The sequence below is a fragment of the Lissotriton helveticus genome, chromosome 1_1 (genome assembly GCF_964261635.1).
Source record: "Lissotriton helveticus chromosome 1_1, aLisHel1.1, whole genome shotgun sequence".
Lineage (NCBI taxonomy): Eukaryota > Metazoa > Chordata > Amphibia > Caudata > Salamandridae > Lissotriton > Lissotriton helveticus.
Genome location: NC_136057.1, coordinates 1,202,632,618 through 1,202,650,082, shown reverse-complemented (window position 1 = coordinate 1,202,650,082; position 17,465 = coordinate 1,202,632,618).

Here is a 17,465-nt window from a genome sequence, read left to right as displayed (position 1 = left end):
GAATTACTGACTGCTAATTCTTTATTTGTTTCTAAATCACTAAGACTTCAAACCTTGTATCTTTCTGACCCTTAGGCACTGATTATGAGTTGTACTGGTGAGAACAAACTCCGTATGCATACTTAGGGGTCCATTAGGATGTCGGGCGGATTGCCCCCCGCCAGGCTGGCGGGGGCAATCCGCCCGACATCCTTCCCTGAATTCCCCCCCGCCATATTACAATGGCGGGGGGGGGGACCACAGTGGACCAAAACACGCCCGCCACTTTTCCGCCTCGGTCGCCTTGCGGCCGGGGCGGAAAATGTTTAATATGGTGGCAGTGTCTATTAGACACCGCCAGCCATATTACAATGGGCAGTGTTAGATGCCTTTCCGCGGCGGCGCTGCCACCACGGAAAGGCATGCGGTCTTCACTCTGGGGGCCCCCTGGCCCCAGAGTGAAGACCCCCCTTCATTGTCATTTGCAAAGCGGCAGGCAAAGCGGCAGGCACCGCGCGGTGCCTGCCGCTTTGCAAATGACAATGTGAAATTGCATTTTCAGCATTGTGGCGGGCGGTGCAGAGAGCACCGGCCGCCACAATGCTGAAAATACAGGATGTGCCCGCCACTGTGGTGGGCACATCCTAATAGCACCCCCGGGACCCCCGCCCTTATGGCGGGCAGTCCCAATTTGCGATAGGATGACGGGTGACAAAGTCCGCCCGTCATCCTAATGGACCCCTTAATCTTTATGGTGTGGTATCACCACAATAGTATGTGCAATAATGTGTTAAGCAATGTGAGACTGGATTTGCTAGTAATAAAACCGCATGAAATTTCAAATCCCTGTGGTTAGTGCTTAATTTGTGGCAGTGTTTGCCTATGGTCGGCACTAGTGCTTACTTTTAAACATCACTTGTTCACGAGAGAACACCACATGGTGGCACTCTCATCCTACTTTCAGCGGAGCATGTCAGTAGAGTGTTTTGAATTCCAATGTATATAAACTATCACTTCCAGGCCATCCTTACCACTTTGAATGGCCTGGACGAGTCCAAAATTTAACACTTGTTTGACCATGATGGTTAGTAGGCAATGCTGGTACTGACATTTGGCAGCAGTGGCAGGAGCTGTGAGCATTGCCATCTTTAGTGGAATACCTTGGGCAATGGCACATATTTTTCAAGAATGAAGCACTGCATAGGGATCAGCACATACATTTACCACTTGCACTGAACAGCTGGTAAATGTATTATGTGACCTCTTTGTGACCTGGAGATAGAGGCGATGAGTATGGCGAGTAGGAGAGGGAAGTAGAAGCTAAGTTCTGGCATGGGAGTTTTTTTATGCCCACCACACCAGGATAAAAACAAAGAAAGGAACCTGGCTGCTGTTTTAGCTAAAGCCTTGTTGGATTTTTTCGGGGAGAATTACTGCCTGGTAATATCAGGTCCGGTGTTCCAACACCTGGGAAAATTGGGTGCAGGAGCACTAGTCCACTCCAAATCAGGCAAAATGGATTTCCATATCATAATTCTGCTCTATCTGATCGATAATCCAGGCCTTAAATGGATCTTACTTTTGAGTAGTTGTAAGAATCTTTTAAGTGAGTCACTGCCTAGACCTGTAAAAAGGGGAAAATATTCTCTCAATTCACAGAAAAACACTTGATTATTTATACGGATCACTAGCTATACTTAGGGATGAAAAATTAGTTCAACTTATCTCTGACTTACTTGAATGATTTGGTGCCATGAAGTTAATGGCATAGATCACAAAAGAAGAGGGACCAGGAGCATTTACAGGTCCAGCATAGGTGCTCCTAAGAATCCACTCTATGAGCAACGGTATGCAGTTCCTTAGAAAAGGAAAAGAGAATATGTGGTCAGTTAGCTTCCAAGGGGACGGACAGGGGGATTCATACCTTTAGGAATTGAAGCCCACACATACCAACATGGGTGTCATGCTTTATCATAGGGGAATGCACCTCGTCGGGCCGACGCTGCAATGCCCGGCAAATTTGTGTTTGGAATTCCCTTGATACCAACCCGGGTTCCAACCATTGAGTAGATGAAAAACTATGGTCTTGTCAAATTGTCTCTTGATCGTTATTGACTCCTATTATGGAAAGAAACATGTTGGCCACCTCACTTTACTGAGCTACCAGAGACCATTGCCTCTACTGTTAGCCCAAAATTCTAAATTAAACAAGTAGATTTCCGATTAAAACTTGATTTAGAGTAGTGCTTAGTCTATTTTACTACACCACATCTGGGTGTGTGAGTGGTGTAGTTCCTAAAGGAATGGACCCCCCTGTCCGTCTCCCTGGAAACTAACCAACCACATATTATACTTTCCTCCTCTATGGAACTGCATACCTTTGTTGATAGACAGGAAGCTTATGACACCTGTAAAAACGTTTCTAAGTTTAGCCTGAATTTCATTAGCAGAGTTTAGCCTTGTGAAAATTTGCACAAAATAACTTTTTAATCACTACCTAGTGAGGTAGCCCATGTAGCTTGATGAGGATGTATATTAGATTCTGAAACCAACATTGAATGAGATCCTGCAGGTCAAATCAGATTGACTTCCTGCTATCTTCTTCTAAGATGGTAATGCTGGCTGGGGCACATCCTATTTAATGTGTCAAAACTGAATTGAACAGAACTGATTATCGTCTATGACTAAATAGGCATATATTCTAACTATATAGGTCAATGACCATAAAAAGGTCTCAATCTGCTGCTATCTTTATCTAGTGACAACCCGTAGCTGCTTAGCATAGATACAGTATTTAAACAAATATATTAAATGCAGTATTTCATGCCTCCAATGTCAATAATCTGAGTTCCATTACAGTTAGTAACATACATTTTTTATTTCTTACGAATCGAAAAGAAGTGACATCAGCACTATTTAATATAATTGATTATTATTATTATTATTTTTACTCATACAGGTCCGGAGAACTTTTTCTTTGAGGGCCAATATGAGCACACTTTCATAATCATATCCTACTTTCTCCATAATGTCCATTGAAGAGGTTCTGGATCACAATCTAAGACATAGCCTTAAAATATTCAGATACATTGTGAAAGCTATATACAGAGTAATTGGGAGAAAAAACCTCATCGACCGCTTCAGGAACTGAAAAAGTGCAGGGTCTGTAACTAAGATCTTTTAGGTTAATGTATTATATACTAGACAAAACAGTGCAAATGTAATATGGAAAGAAGATAGTGAAGTAATAAATCTGGTCAAACTGGACCTATTCACAAAAGCACTGTTTTAGGGAACATGGGTCTTTCTATGAAAGTGTGAATGTAGTGGCAATTGAAAATGTTTAAAACTCATACAGTGTTGTATTTTAGTAGATTTTCAGAAAGTTTTGCAATCTGTTTACCATTGCAACGGTGGATATAAACTAACAAAAGGGATGTGGTTAGAGAGGTGCAGTTTCCCAAACAGCCCTTTTACCATGGGTGAGAAGAGTAAGGAAGTCCTTCCCATGGACATATTTCTTTCTATGTGAACAAATATATGAGAAAGAAAATTGTGCAACGGTTCCTATCCGTACCCCAGAGAAAACTTACAAAATGTGTAGATTTGCAAAACGGGCCTTTGTTAACTGTAAAACTTTGTGAAATCCCAACACATAATTGTCCCGCACCTGTTTTGATTTTGGACTTCAGAATTATTTTGTAAATCCGCCCCATAAATACTGCATCTACGTCACGGTGAGCTCAGCAAGCATAGGGCTTTTAGACCGTTTGGCACAAGGGATACTACATCAGAAACATGGTGGATGTACCACTCCCCATTAACACGTAGAAAAATAAATGTGTGACGGTGAATTACAAGAATGTTTTTCACTGAGGGGTGTCGTAATAGACAACTTGAGTGAAGCTCGAGTTGTCTCGGATGTCACACAGAACCCAAAGGAGAAAAACCTCACCGAAATTCAAAATGTATCCCATCTATAATTATATGTTATGTATGCCTCCCACAATGATCTACGCCTCCTTTCAACTACTACTCAGAGGCTGAGGAGTAATGGGGAAGGCATACATAGCAGACTGTCCTTCCTAATCCAAATGTGAAAAAATACTTTACCTGTTATCCTGAACAAACCTCTACCACTTTTCCCTGCATTCCTTCCCCGTCCTGCAGTTGTTCTTACTGCTTTTGAGTCAAAGTAGGTGAGAAGTGCTGTGATGGTAGGCTCCCAGAGAGCCATGTCACCTGGCCTGGAAGGCCAGCATGAAGTAGCAACAGTAAGTTATGACTTGTGCTATCAGGTCTTGATAGGTTATGGCTGTGAATTACAAGTTTTAGAAGCTGGTGTAAACCATAGAGACTTTTTATGGAAGCCTAAGGTTCAACGAGGGGTTATGAGAGTGTTCAGAAATGTTTAGGCGCTCTACGGGTAGTGGTGAGTGGGTCACTTGAAAGAAATATTTGGTGGTTGGTGCTACTTGCTCTGAGATAACCCTAATCTCAGAAAAAGGAAGATGGAGGGAACCTCTATCTCCTGTATATATGAACACAATGTCAAGCGCACACAACCTGCATATATATTCAACAGTTAAGTTTGGTATTCATTTGATGGAAAGAATAGGATCAAACTCCAATGTCTTTGACTCGTAAGGTGTTTATTCAATCAATTTCAGTATTTGTTTCACAAGAAAAACCAGCCGACACCTGTTTCGTCAATACCGGGATAAACCCGTGACTCTTGAGGGCGGTAGGGTATGATGATATAAGCTGTGTCGTCGGACCGGTGATAGTTCCAACCCGGTCCTGATCGGGTGTGAGCGACGGAGGACGCGTGGAAGAGGTGCTTTCCGAGCGTCTCGGTAGTCAAGGAATTGGGAAAGTCTGACGCCGGATAAGCGATCGGGAGGCACAGGGAAGCAAATCCGCTATCCCTAGCCTTAGAGCTTGTGGTCGTAGTATCGAGGGAGAAAGATGTCCGCGCGTCTGCGAGTAAAATCGATCCTCCCGATCGCTTACCCGGCGTCGGACTTTCCCAATTCCTTGACTACCGAGACGCTCGGAAAGCACCTCTTCCACGCGTCCTCCGTCGCTCACACCCGATCAGGACCGGGTTGGAACTATCACCGGTCCGACGACCGGCTTATATCATCATACCCTACAGCCCTGAAGAGTCACTGGTTTATCCCGGTATTGACGAAACACGTGTCGGCTGGTTTTTCTTGTGAAACAAATACTGAAATTGATTGAATAAACACCGTACGAGTCAAAGACATTGGAGTTTGATCCTATCCTTTCCATCAAATGAATACCAAACTTAACTGTTGAATATATATGCAGGTTGTGTGCGTTTTTATGGAAGCCATCAATAACAAATGAATTATAATTCATGCTTAACAGAGCATCCCATCTCTAAATTAAATAAGGCTATAGTTATTAGTATCTAAATTGATAAATACATTTATCTAAATAAATACCAAGGGAAATACTTGTTTTGGCCCAGTTGATTTCAGAGAGTTTAGGTGCTGGGCTTCAATATTCTCAGATCCAGAGAAGCAAATAGAGCCACACAAAAACAGAATAATCTTGGCAACCTGCGAGAAGCAGAGATACATGTTGGACACTCGGATGTACAAAGCTTAGGTCAGGTAATGGAGAACCGTCTCAGCTTGGAAAGTGACACCCTGAAGTCAGTCAGCTTAAGGAAAGCCATGCAGTCAAGAACAGACACATCGCGAGTAATTAATAGGATGCAATCAGAGTGGAGCTCACAACGCAATCAGATCAAGGGGTCCCAAAGAAACCGATCAAGGGAATCCCAAAGTGCAGTTAGGTTTACATCAATATGTCCCAAGATCCTTTTAGAGGCCGCGCATATATTCAAAGTTGTTCATTAGATAGAGGATGCTTAGCACTTTGTCCAAATGTAGAGGTTTCCACCATAAACTTTTCCATCTGTGCGCCTGATTATGAATCTCTCAGTAGCTCTGCGGACAGGAAACTATTTCTGAGTATTGCAGGGAGGTGCAGTGGTAGCAGTAATACCGCAGGCCTCCAGTTTGTTCATAGACATGTCTCTAGTAGTGGAGCTGGAAGTAGGGTTGCTGGGGGGTTGAAGAAGTCTTTTGTATTGTATTTACTGTGCGTTCAAGTACACACTGAGGCAACTGCATTTAAGAAAGTGCAGTTAATTCATTGAAGAAAAAAAATTTGGTTAGTGTTTCTTTCGCTGACTGCATGTTGAAAAGTTGTCATAATTTAATACATAGGAAAGGGTTGCCAGTATTGGAATAACAGTCTTTGCCCTTCTCATTGTCTTTGCCCGGAAGTAGATAATTAGGTTTTGTTGTAGAAAGTAAACACAGATTCTTTGACTTGATATAGGATTCAAGCATCTTTCCCTGCAACTGCACATTATGCAAAGTTTCTCTCAGGTGGTCCTTTCTTCTGCAAACTACATGAAGGTTGTGTGAAATCTTTGCAGACTCTGTGAAACTTGAAGGCGCTTGCGAGGCTTCAAACATATACACAATTTGCGAAAACATTTTGGGCGGGAGAAAAAGCTAGCTCATTGCTGCATATTTATTGATAGAATAAATGAAACATCCATTCAAGTTTTTCACTTATTTCACTGAAAACAAAACTCACAATTCAGCTATTTTCCTACAGAACGTTTTTGACGAAGGGCTCTCATAAATAAGTCCCTGCATGCTTTAACATAACATGCAAGTTTGATTATCATAAATGTGACAGAATACTTTTTTAAAGTATCGAATATAAGCATACTCTTCTTTTCTGTTAAAAATATAATTTAATGGTAACATCTTCTAATAAATACCAGACCCCGATCTGAGTAAAAAATCCAATTCCGAATTATAATGAACTTCAAAGAATGCTTGATTTGTTTGGTCTTTGATGTGCAAAAGATAAATTTGCCAAAACCACCGATTCATTCGGCTAAGGCACTCGCGACAGCAAGTGAACAGTGCGGTCCGTAAATGATTGAAGACACAATTTACCAGAACTTTAAATACAAGTGAAAGGTCGCCAGTTGCGGCCGTATACATCACGGTAAGAGATTTCTAGGAACTCAGCCAGCCTAAACCAAACACTCCGGTCCTGTCAGATAGCTCAAACTTTCGATTCATGTTTCTTTACAAATGAAGTGCAGAAACATTGTTAATGTGATCACTTAGATTTGTGCTGCATGCCCGAGTATAAACCCTCCTAAGGCAAATTACGTTTGCAAGAATTCCAATTCATAACTCAGGAGTAACAATCTCAAAGGGTACTGGGGCCCATTTTGTGCAATTTAGGAGTCAATTTCTCCCATTTTGCAGTTGGTTACCAGTACCACCAGTTAATAACCTGTGCTTAGTGTGAGCACAAAGTGCATGTAGGTGCATCTTCCGGTCATGTCCCATAAGAGCAAGTGCTAAAATGGGCGCAAATACCATTTGCACCTCTTTTTAGGTCGAGCCTAGGCAGTGTGTATGTGAGACATTTTGTATTCACTCTGTGAGTTTTGAACACATCCATCACTTTTCATTGGTTCCTTCATGTGCCTTTCCAAGTTCCCCAATTATCAATGGTGAGTCATTGCCATTTGTCCCTCCAATTGCTGTGTTTTCCCCTCCCCTGGCTACTGGCCCTATTATATAGCTCATTTCCCATCTGGAAATTCATGGGGTGTGAGGCGATGTTGTCACCCCAATCCAGTCGCACAGCTTAACAATGTGATTACAGCAATACTTTATATCAGCCATGTTTTACTCCAAATTTCACCAATGTTTATCCAAATGTTTCATCATGCTTAAAATGTAATCCACATGTATGATACAATGCTTTTTCTCAGGCTTCAAATGCTCAAGATGTTCCCATTCCAGACCTCGCTCAAGAACACGATGGCAACGCATGATTGATTCAAAGCAGTGTTCTTTTATTAAAACCCAATGCATTTCGGGCATCACAGGCCCTTCTTCAGGGGTAACTGTAAATGAATAATCAGACATCCACTAATATTACATATACTTCGTTTTTCTTGTTTTATAATCAGTGTCCCACCCATAATTACATTACAACTTGACTATCGCAATATCTTTATAAGATACAATCTTATTATTGTAAATCAATTTCAATTTTCTTCTTGTTTCAAAATCACAATTCATCTAACTTGTGATTCACCATTTACTCACACCCCCATCTCGTGTCCGTGATACTAATCATCACCCCACCTCTTAAACACTTATTCAACTCACAACTCCCAAAGCCTGTCCCTCTAACTTACAAACTACCCACTCCGACACATCATTGTTTCCGGTCCAGGGAAGGCATGGCTTGGCAGTTCGGGCTCGACTCTTCCCATGAGGCACAGGGTCAGACTGATTTGCATATGGCCGTCCATCACCACCCCCTTTTGTACCGCTTTGTTCGCCATAAATTGGCAGGGTATGCTCAGACGTGAGCCCCTTGCTCACTTTGCCACTGGATTCAAGCAAGCCTGGCTAAAGATGGCTGAAATGCCAGAAACCGGTCCTAGGAAGCTTGTTTCCGGTCCAGGGAAGGCATGGCTTTGCAGTTCGGGCTGGACTGTTCCCATGAGGCACAGGGTCAGACTGATTTACATATGGCCATGTCTGAACTGGGGTGGCAGAGTGGGCTGAAGAATGGTGATGGATTAAACCCAGATCTGTTGACTGGGTGTGAGTGTTTGATTGGTTCAGATGCTCCGTCGCTCACCACCCCCTTTTGTACCACTTTGTTCGCCATAAGTTGGCAGGGTATGCTCAGATGTGAGTCCCTTGCTCACTTTGCCACTGGATCCAAGCAAGCGTGGAGAAGCGTGGCTCAGTGGTTAGAGGCGGCAGACCCGGAAGCTGAGATCGACCGTGGACCAGGGTTCGATTCCCCGCCTCAGCGGGCCTCGGGCTCAAAAATTCCACGGACTCGACAATTCTCGCTCCGGTGCCTACTCGAATCACGGGGTCACACTCTGCAACTCTGGGCAATAGCTTGCTTAATCTCCACTACGGCCCCTCGCGGCGGGATGCCTGGCTTTCACCTTGTGGACAACCTGCCGGGGTTTCTCACAGGGGAATACCAGGACGGGTTCCCTAAGCAAGCGCCAGGATGCCCTTTGGGTGACAGGTTTGCGCTATATAAGTACACCTACATTTACTGGCTGAAGATAACTGGAATGCCAGAAACCAGTCCTAGGAAGCTTGTTTCCAGTCCAGGGAAGGCATGGCTTGGCAGTTCGGGCTGGACTGTTCCCATGAGGCACAGGGTCAGACTGATTTGCATATGGCCATGTCTGAACTGGGGTGGCTAAAGAACGGTGATGGATTAAACCCAGATCTGTTGACTGGGTGTGAGTGTTTGATTGGTTCAGATGCTCCGTCCATCACCACCTCATTATGTACCGCTTTGTTTGCCATAAGTTGGCAGGGTATGCTCAGACGTGAGTCCCTTGCTCACTTTGCCACTGGATTCAAGCAAGCCTGGCTGAATATGGCTGAAATGCCAGAAACCGGTCCTAGGAATCTTGTTTCCGGTCCGGGGAAGGCATGGCTTGGCAGTTCGGGCTGGACTGTTCCCATGAGGCACAGGGTCAGACTGATTTGCATATTGCCATGTCTGAACTGAGGTGGCAGAGTGGGCTAAAGAACGGTGATGGATTAAACCCAGATCTGTTAACTCAGTGTGAGTGTTTGATTGGTTCAGATGCTCCGTCCATCACCACCCCCTTTTGTACTGCTTTTTATATATGTATACGCAAAATATTTCCTAAAAATAAAATATGAATGTCATGATGAACATACAGAAAAATATTAACACAACTTGCTAAGAAATACTGGATGTTTCTCGGCATACATGCGGTAAATGCAATAAGTCCAATTAATCCACTTCTCTAGCTAGGTGCAAATCATCATTATGAGGACAATCGCAAGAATTAATACAACAGAAGGTGGTGGAATCCACACCATACTTTCCTTATTTAATCCATCTTTATCCAAATAGTACTCGAAGAATGCATGCCCACTAGATTTGTGCCTTGCCCTCTTGGCACGCTAGTGTAAAGTCAAGTGGTGTGAGGCGATGTTGTCACCCCAATCCAGTTGCACAGCTGAACAGTGTAATTACAGCAATACTTCAGCCACTGTTTACTCCAAATGTCACCAATGTTGATCCAAATTTTTCATCATGCTTAAAATTTAATTCACATTTATGATACCATGCTGTTTCTCAGGCTTCAAATGCTCAAGATGTGCCCATTCCAGACCTCGATCAAGAACACAGTGGAAACACATGATTGATTCAAAGCAGTGTTCTTTTATTAAAACCCAATGCATTTCGGGCATCACAGGCCCTTCTTCAGGGGTAACTGTAAATGAACAATCAGACATCCACTTTTCGCATCTGGCCATTTACTTTAGTTTTTGGCACTATTTATTGTGATTGGTGAGTGTTCCTTTGCCCACCACACATTGAGACTGAGCGCTTCCCACTTAGCATGGCACCTGATTCAGGCCCGCCGCGCATCAATGTAAAGGAGTATTTAAAAGAGGGGCTCTCTCGGGAGCCATGTAATGCCTCTGAGCACCCCTAACTTGTAGGGAGGAATAAGTTTTTAAAAAGCCAGTGTTTTGGAGTGAGTGCATTTAAGTCATCTGTGGGACACATGCTTGAAAACCAGCAGGCTTACACAGCCTTTCTTTCTTATTAGGTCGGTAAAATGAATACCAATGAGTTCTCCGATGAGAACACCTGCTAATTCGAGAGCTACAAAAGGGCAACATCTTTCTTTGCTATTTTTAACTGTATTGCCCGCCTTTTGCATTTTTTTTGATTGTGGGGACCCAGAAGTCTTAGGGTTTACTTCCAATTCTAGGAATAGAAAATACAACACGAGGGCACAATTATTGACCAAGTGCTTAGGTTTAGGGGTGCCTCAGCCCAGTGGGGAAGAAGTACATGTCTGTCGGACTTAAAAGGCTCCAGTAAAATCCAGGTCATTTTCAGGAATGCAGGCTTCTGAGGCCCAGTTGCCAGAAGTACCAACACCACTATGGCCTCAAGAGCATGTGATTTTCATAACCAAGTTTAGGCTATCATTTCTCTAAGCACTACTTTTGTGGGGGAAATGTTCAAGAAAAGAACATATTTGTGTTTCTCACCCTGATGTCCTATGAAAGGCCCAGCATACTCATTGAACATTCTGCATTAGATATGAACATCCTAATACCGAGTAAAGTACATTTCTATAACCTTGCACAACCACATGCCAGTGTCTAACCACATACCCATGTGAGTTACTGGACTTTTAAGACTACTTAGCATTATCCAGATCAGTGGCAGTGACCTATGGTTGGGCTTCTTTCCAGCTGTGAGTTTTGGTGAAGTATCATGAATGATGATGTTGGTAGTTTGGTCTGCCCTGTTCCCATGATGCACTGGGCCAGGGTCAGACTAATTTGCATGTAGCCAGGTTCTGAGCTGGGATGGTGCAGTGAGCTAAAAAACGGTGATGGATCAAGCCCTGATCTTTAGACTGGGTAGGAGTGTTCTGCTTAATTCAGATACTCTGTCCATCACCACCCCCTTTATGAATCATTTTGGCCACCACAAGTGTGGAAGGGTATGCTCAGATGTGAGTCCCTTGCTCACTGCACCATCAGGATTCAAGCAAGCCGGGCCGAAGACGGCTGTAATGCCAGAAACCGGTCCCCGGAAGCTTGTTTCCTTTCCAGTAAAGAATTGGCTTGGTAGTTTGGTCTGCCCTGTTCCCATGATGCACTGGGCCAGGGTCAGACTAATTTGCATGTAGCCAGGTTCTGAGCTGGGATGGTGCAGTGAGCTAAAAAACGGTGATGGATCAAGCCCTGATCTTTAGACTGGGTAGGAGTGTTCTGCTTAATTCAGATACTCTGTCCATCACCACCCCCTTTATGAATCATTTTGGCCACCACAAGTGTGGAAGGGTATGCTCAGATGTGAGTCTCTTGCTCACTGCACCATCAGGATTCAAGCAAGCCGGGCCGAAGACGGCTGTAATGCCAGAAACCGGTCCCCGGAAGCTTGTTTCCTTTCCAGTAAAGAATTGGCTTGGTAGTTTGGTCTGCCCTGTTCCCATGATGCACTGGGCCAGGGTCAGACTAATTTGCATGTAGCCAGGTTCTGAGCTGGGATGGTGCAGTGAGCTAAAAAACGGTGATGGATCAAGCCCTGATCTTTAGACTGGGTAGGAGTGTTCTGCTTAATTCAGATACTCTGTCCATCACCACCCCCTTTATGAATCATTTTGGCCACCACAAGTGTGGAAGGGTATGCTCAGATGTGAGTCCCTTGCTCACTGCACCATCAGGATTCAAGCAAGCCGGGCCGAAGACGGCTGTAATGCCAGAAACCGGTCCCCGGAAGCTTGTTTCCTTTCCAGTAAAGAATTGGCTTGGTAGTTTGGTCTGCCCTGTTCCCATGATGCACTGGGCCAGGGTCAGACTAATTTGCATGTAGCCAGGTTCTGAGCTGGGATGGTGCAGTGAGCTAAAAAACGGTGATGGATCAAGCCCTGATCTTTAGACTGGGTAGGAGTGTTCTGCTTAATTCAGATACTCTGTCCATCACCACCCCCTTTATGAATCATTTTGGCCACCACAAGTGTGGAAGGGTATGCTCAGATGTGAGTCCCTTGCTCACTGCACCATCAGGATTCAAGCAAGCCGGGCCGAAGACGGCTGTAATGCCAGAAACCGGTCCCCGGAAGCTTGTTTCCTTTCCAGTAAAGAATTGGCTTGGTAGTTTGGTCTGCCCTGTTCCCATGATGCATTGGGCCAGGGTCAGACTAATTTGCATGTAGCCAGGTTCTGAGCTGGGATGGTGCAGTGAGCTAAAAAACGGTGATGGATCAAGCCCTGATCTTTAGACTGGGTAGGAGTGTTCTGCTTAATTCAGATACTCTGTCCATCACCACCCCCTTTATGAATCATTTTGGCCACCACAAGTGTGGAAGGGTATGCTCAGATGTGAGTCCCTTGCTCACTGCACCATCAGGATTCAAGCAAGCCGGGCCGAAGACGGCTGTAATGCCAGAAACCGGTCCCCGGAAGCTTGTTTCCTTTCCAGTAAAGAATTGGCTTGGTAGTTTGGTCTGCCCTGTTCCCATGATGCACTGGGCCAGGGTCAGACTAATTTGCATGTAGCCAGGTTCTGAGCTGGGATGGTGCAGTGAGCTAAAAAACGGTGATGGATCAAGCCCTGATCTTTAGACTGGGTAGGAGTGTTCTGCTTAATTCAGATACTCTGTCCATCACCACCCCCTTTATGAATCATTTTGGCCACCACAAGTGTGGAAGGGTATGCTCAGATGTGAGTCCCTTGCTCACTGCCCCATCAGGATTCAAGCAAGCCGGGCCGAAGACGGCTGTAATGCCAGAAACCGGTCCCCGGAAGCTTGTTTCCTTTCCAGTAAAGAATTGGCTTGGTAGTTTGGTCTGCCCTGTTCCCATGATGCACTGGGCCAGGGTCAGACTAATTTGCATGTAGCCAGGTTCTGAGCTGGGATGGTGCAGTGAGCTAAAAAACGGTGATGGATCAAGCCCTGATATTTAGACTGGGTAGGAGTGTTCTGCTTAATTCCCATCACCACCCCCTTTATGAATCATTTTTGCCACCACAAGTGTGGAAGGGTATGCTCAGATGTGAGTCCCTTGCTCACTGCACCATCAGGATTCAAGCAAGCCGGGCCGAAGACGGCTGTAATGCCAGAAACCGGTCCCCGGAAGCTTGTTTCCTTTCCAGTAAAGAATTGGCTTGGTAGTTTGGTCTGCCCTGTTCCCATGATGCACTGGGCCAGGGTCAGACTAATTTGCATGTAGCCAGGTTCTGAGCTGGGATGGTGCAGTGAGCTAAAAAACGGTGATGGATCAAGCCCTGATCTTTAGACTGGGTAGGAGTGTTCTGCTTAATTCAGATACTCTGTCCATCACCACCCCCTTTATGAATGATGTTAGTAAATTTAAAACAAAAGTTAATTAAAGCTCCCACTATTGCCAGACTACTTTTTTAAGAATGTAGTGCTATAAGGTTCTTTATAAGTGTCTAATGTTCTTTGGTAAAGAAATACACCTTTTTGAATTTTGAAGAGACACAGTAGCCCATCCTTGGATTTGTGTGGCCATTACCAGTGGCACGTGAAGTAATAGAAGATGTTGTAGCAGGCAGAATAATGTGCTGCATGGCTAAATACTTTGTAAATCTGCAAATACCTAGAAGGTCCCAAAGGTGAGACATATTCGCTATGCCATGCCTGTTTGAATTACCACTAAAATTGGACTGAATGTATTGTTTTTTTATTTACTTGGAGTCTTTGTTCAGTGTTACCGGCTGCACACTGTGACAGCCTTGAGCACTTTGGGAAAGGCAGATAGCAAATGGGTTTAGCATTATATTTGGTGATCTGGTCGATCATATCCAACTAGAGTGGTGCTACGGTACCCCTTTGTGTTTTTCATTTCACATTTGCTGTGGGCTCAAAGACAAAAAGTTCAAATTTTCAGTTGTGTCTTCTGACAAATTACTGCTTATTGAGAAAATGTTAGGTACATACAAGTTAGGGGTTTTGCCCAAATCACCCTCATATACCTGAGCAAAAAAAATCAACGATGTATATCCAAAGAACAAAGGTATAGAGGGACCAACCAAACATTTATTTTCATTCAGAGTACAGTTAATTACCCTGATGATCCCTATTCTTCTTTACAACAAACTAATGTCCACCATTCAAACTAATGTCCACCATGAATGGTGGACATATGACGGGTGAGAGCACAATTTGATCAAAACAAAAATACATATTTGAACCTCATATGTACAAGACATAGACAATCATTACAAATACATTTAAATCACATTCATATATATGATACTCTACATATATACAATATCTACAACATATACAACATATATACAACATATATAAAGCATACAAATATAATACATAGAAAAAGTAATTCCCCTATTGAGAACAAAACAATCAGAATGTACACTCTTGATTCAGAGTAGTACACTCCAAGGTAGTCCCTATTGCGCCTGAGGGATAACCCCTCAAAATTATTCGAAGGGCGATTTCCTTATTCAAGACAACTCAAAATGATGGGACGCCTCTGAAAATGTCGACGCAGGTGCGGTCGTGTTTGAGCCAATGGTTCCTAACGGCTTCATCAGGACAGGGGGATCAGAATCTCTACAATAATAATAATGAACACTTAAATATATATATATATATAAAAATCAAGCTACCAAGATTCCACTATTCCCTCAGTGACCATGCAGTGCCAGAAAGGTCAAGTGACTCAGACCGTGGGGGGCTGATCAAGGGAAGACAAACCACCAAGATCAAACTCACACAAACATCCCCAGAGAGTGGCAAACATACTATATACGGTGTGTAAAACAACAAGCCTTCTGCAGAATGCGGGTAAAAAATAGCACACTTCGTGTTCACTCAAATACCTTGACTGAATGAAGGCTCTCTCCAACACCAAGGCTAGCAGGAAAAATCCCGCAGCCACCCAGCTAATGTAGCCACTTAAATCCTGAGGCAAAAAGAACAACCAAACACACCTTGTAATAAACAACAACACACAGGGGACTGTCTGTCATTCAGTGATGTTGCTCCAAACATATGGCATCAATCCTACCTTAAAAATGCTGTGTCCAATGGCTCAAGGAAAAACCAACTGTCCACTTGTCACACTTGTCAAATAGCAGGGAATCAACTCCTAACAAAAAAACAAGCGGAAAAAAGAGTTAAAAACCCTGTAACGGACTCCTTCAAAATGCGCGGTACACAACGAGCCAGCTATTCTAAAGTTGTCGTACGACCCTCCCTATTCAATTACCTGCAAAAAGGGGTTACCCGTCATGAACACCAAGGGGCATATTACCAAGCAATAGCGATAATTATCGCTATTGCTTGGTTAGAGACAAAATTTTACCGCTGAGCTGCGGCGATTTTTATCGCAGATAAACCTTGGTATTACCAAGGTTTATCGCTAATGCGATAAAAAACGGCCGCAATGCATGAATAGCGCTGAAAAGTCAGTGATATTCATGCATTACCGAGCTAATGCTCTTAGCCATGTTATCCACCTCCCATTGGATAACATGGCTAAGAACTGCTCAGGGCAGGTGTTAGCTTTTCGAGATATTCGCGCTTAGCGCGAATATCTCCAAAAGTTGGTAATAGGAGATAGCGATGTTAGCGACTGTTTCCAGTCGCTAACATCTTGGCACGCCCACTTTGCATGTCATTAGTGATAAATATCACTGACATGCAAAGTGGGGCCCAAGATGGTCTCTCTCTCCTACTAGCTGTCGCTAACTGGTGTTAGCGACAGCTAGGTAATAGGGAGATTATTTTATCTCCGCGTTCTTGGCTTTTAAAGCCAAAAAAGCGGAGATAAACCCCCTTGATAATATGCCCCCAAGTCTATAAATGTTCAATCCACTCGTATCCAAACTGCAAGTCCAACATGTCTCCTCTGTGGCTGTACTCAAGATTTACACATGCTTACGTCACGACCAGCACGCCAACAACACAAGCGACCGACTCAGGTTCACTGTAAATTCTCAAACTACAACTCCCGTCATTTGAGAAATGGATCAGGAGCACCGGGGATCCCCGAAATGCACAATGCCCCATTTAAGCCCGCATACTGGATGATAAATCTAGCCTCACCGCACCCTGCAAAAAACTAAGCAGGAAAGGATGTAAAAAATCCCCCCCCCCCCTGTGGTGCATCAAAGATCGGGGTGGTGCTCTATATAAAAATCAAAGAGTATTACAAAAAATATCACTTCACTACCAGACAAACTAATGGCAATCCAAAATAACTCAATCACCACCAAGGTGACCAACACCACTGTCTGTCAAGACCGGGAGAACCCAATAAGAAATATGGATTACGAACTTCATCTAGACTTATTTAACATCACTAAAAACTACACTAGCACTCTGAGTCAAGCCCAATCAATCCTAGAGTACCTGTCCTAGTTACAGACCCTATCTGGCTCCAGCGTGAGTGTAATAAATATATACTGACTCAACCCACACTAAAGGGGGCACAAAGGCTCTATTCTCAAAAATAGAATAATCAACTTGGAGTTCCATAGAACTGCATGTTCACATCCAGGTTTACAGTCTAATCCAATGGAATATTCCGGAAAAAGCCTATCAGGATTTCACCACAGTACATATAGATGTCCCACATAAAATCATATCCAGTAGACATAAATTCAAAGTATATACAACATTGTTATCTTTACATCTCAACGATTTATGTGAAGCGCGAACATCAATATAGTATACACTGAAAGTCACAGATAGTGGTGTACTTCTCAATGCCTGTAACCACCGCCCTCCAATCTATCAAAATGTCGGGATTGCATTATCTGTGCCCAACTGCACCTACACTACAACAAAGTAAGTATCT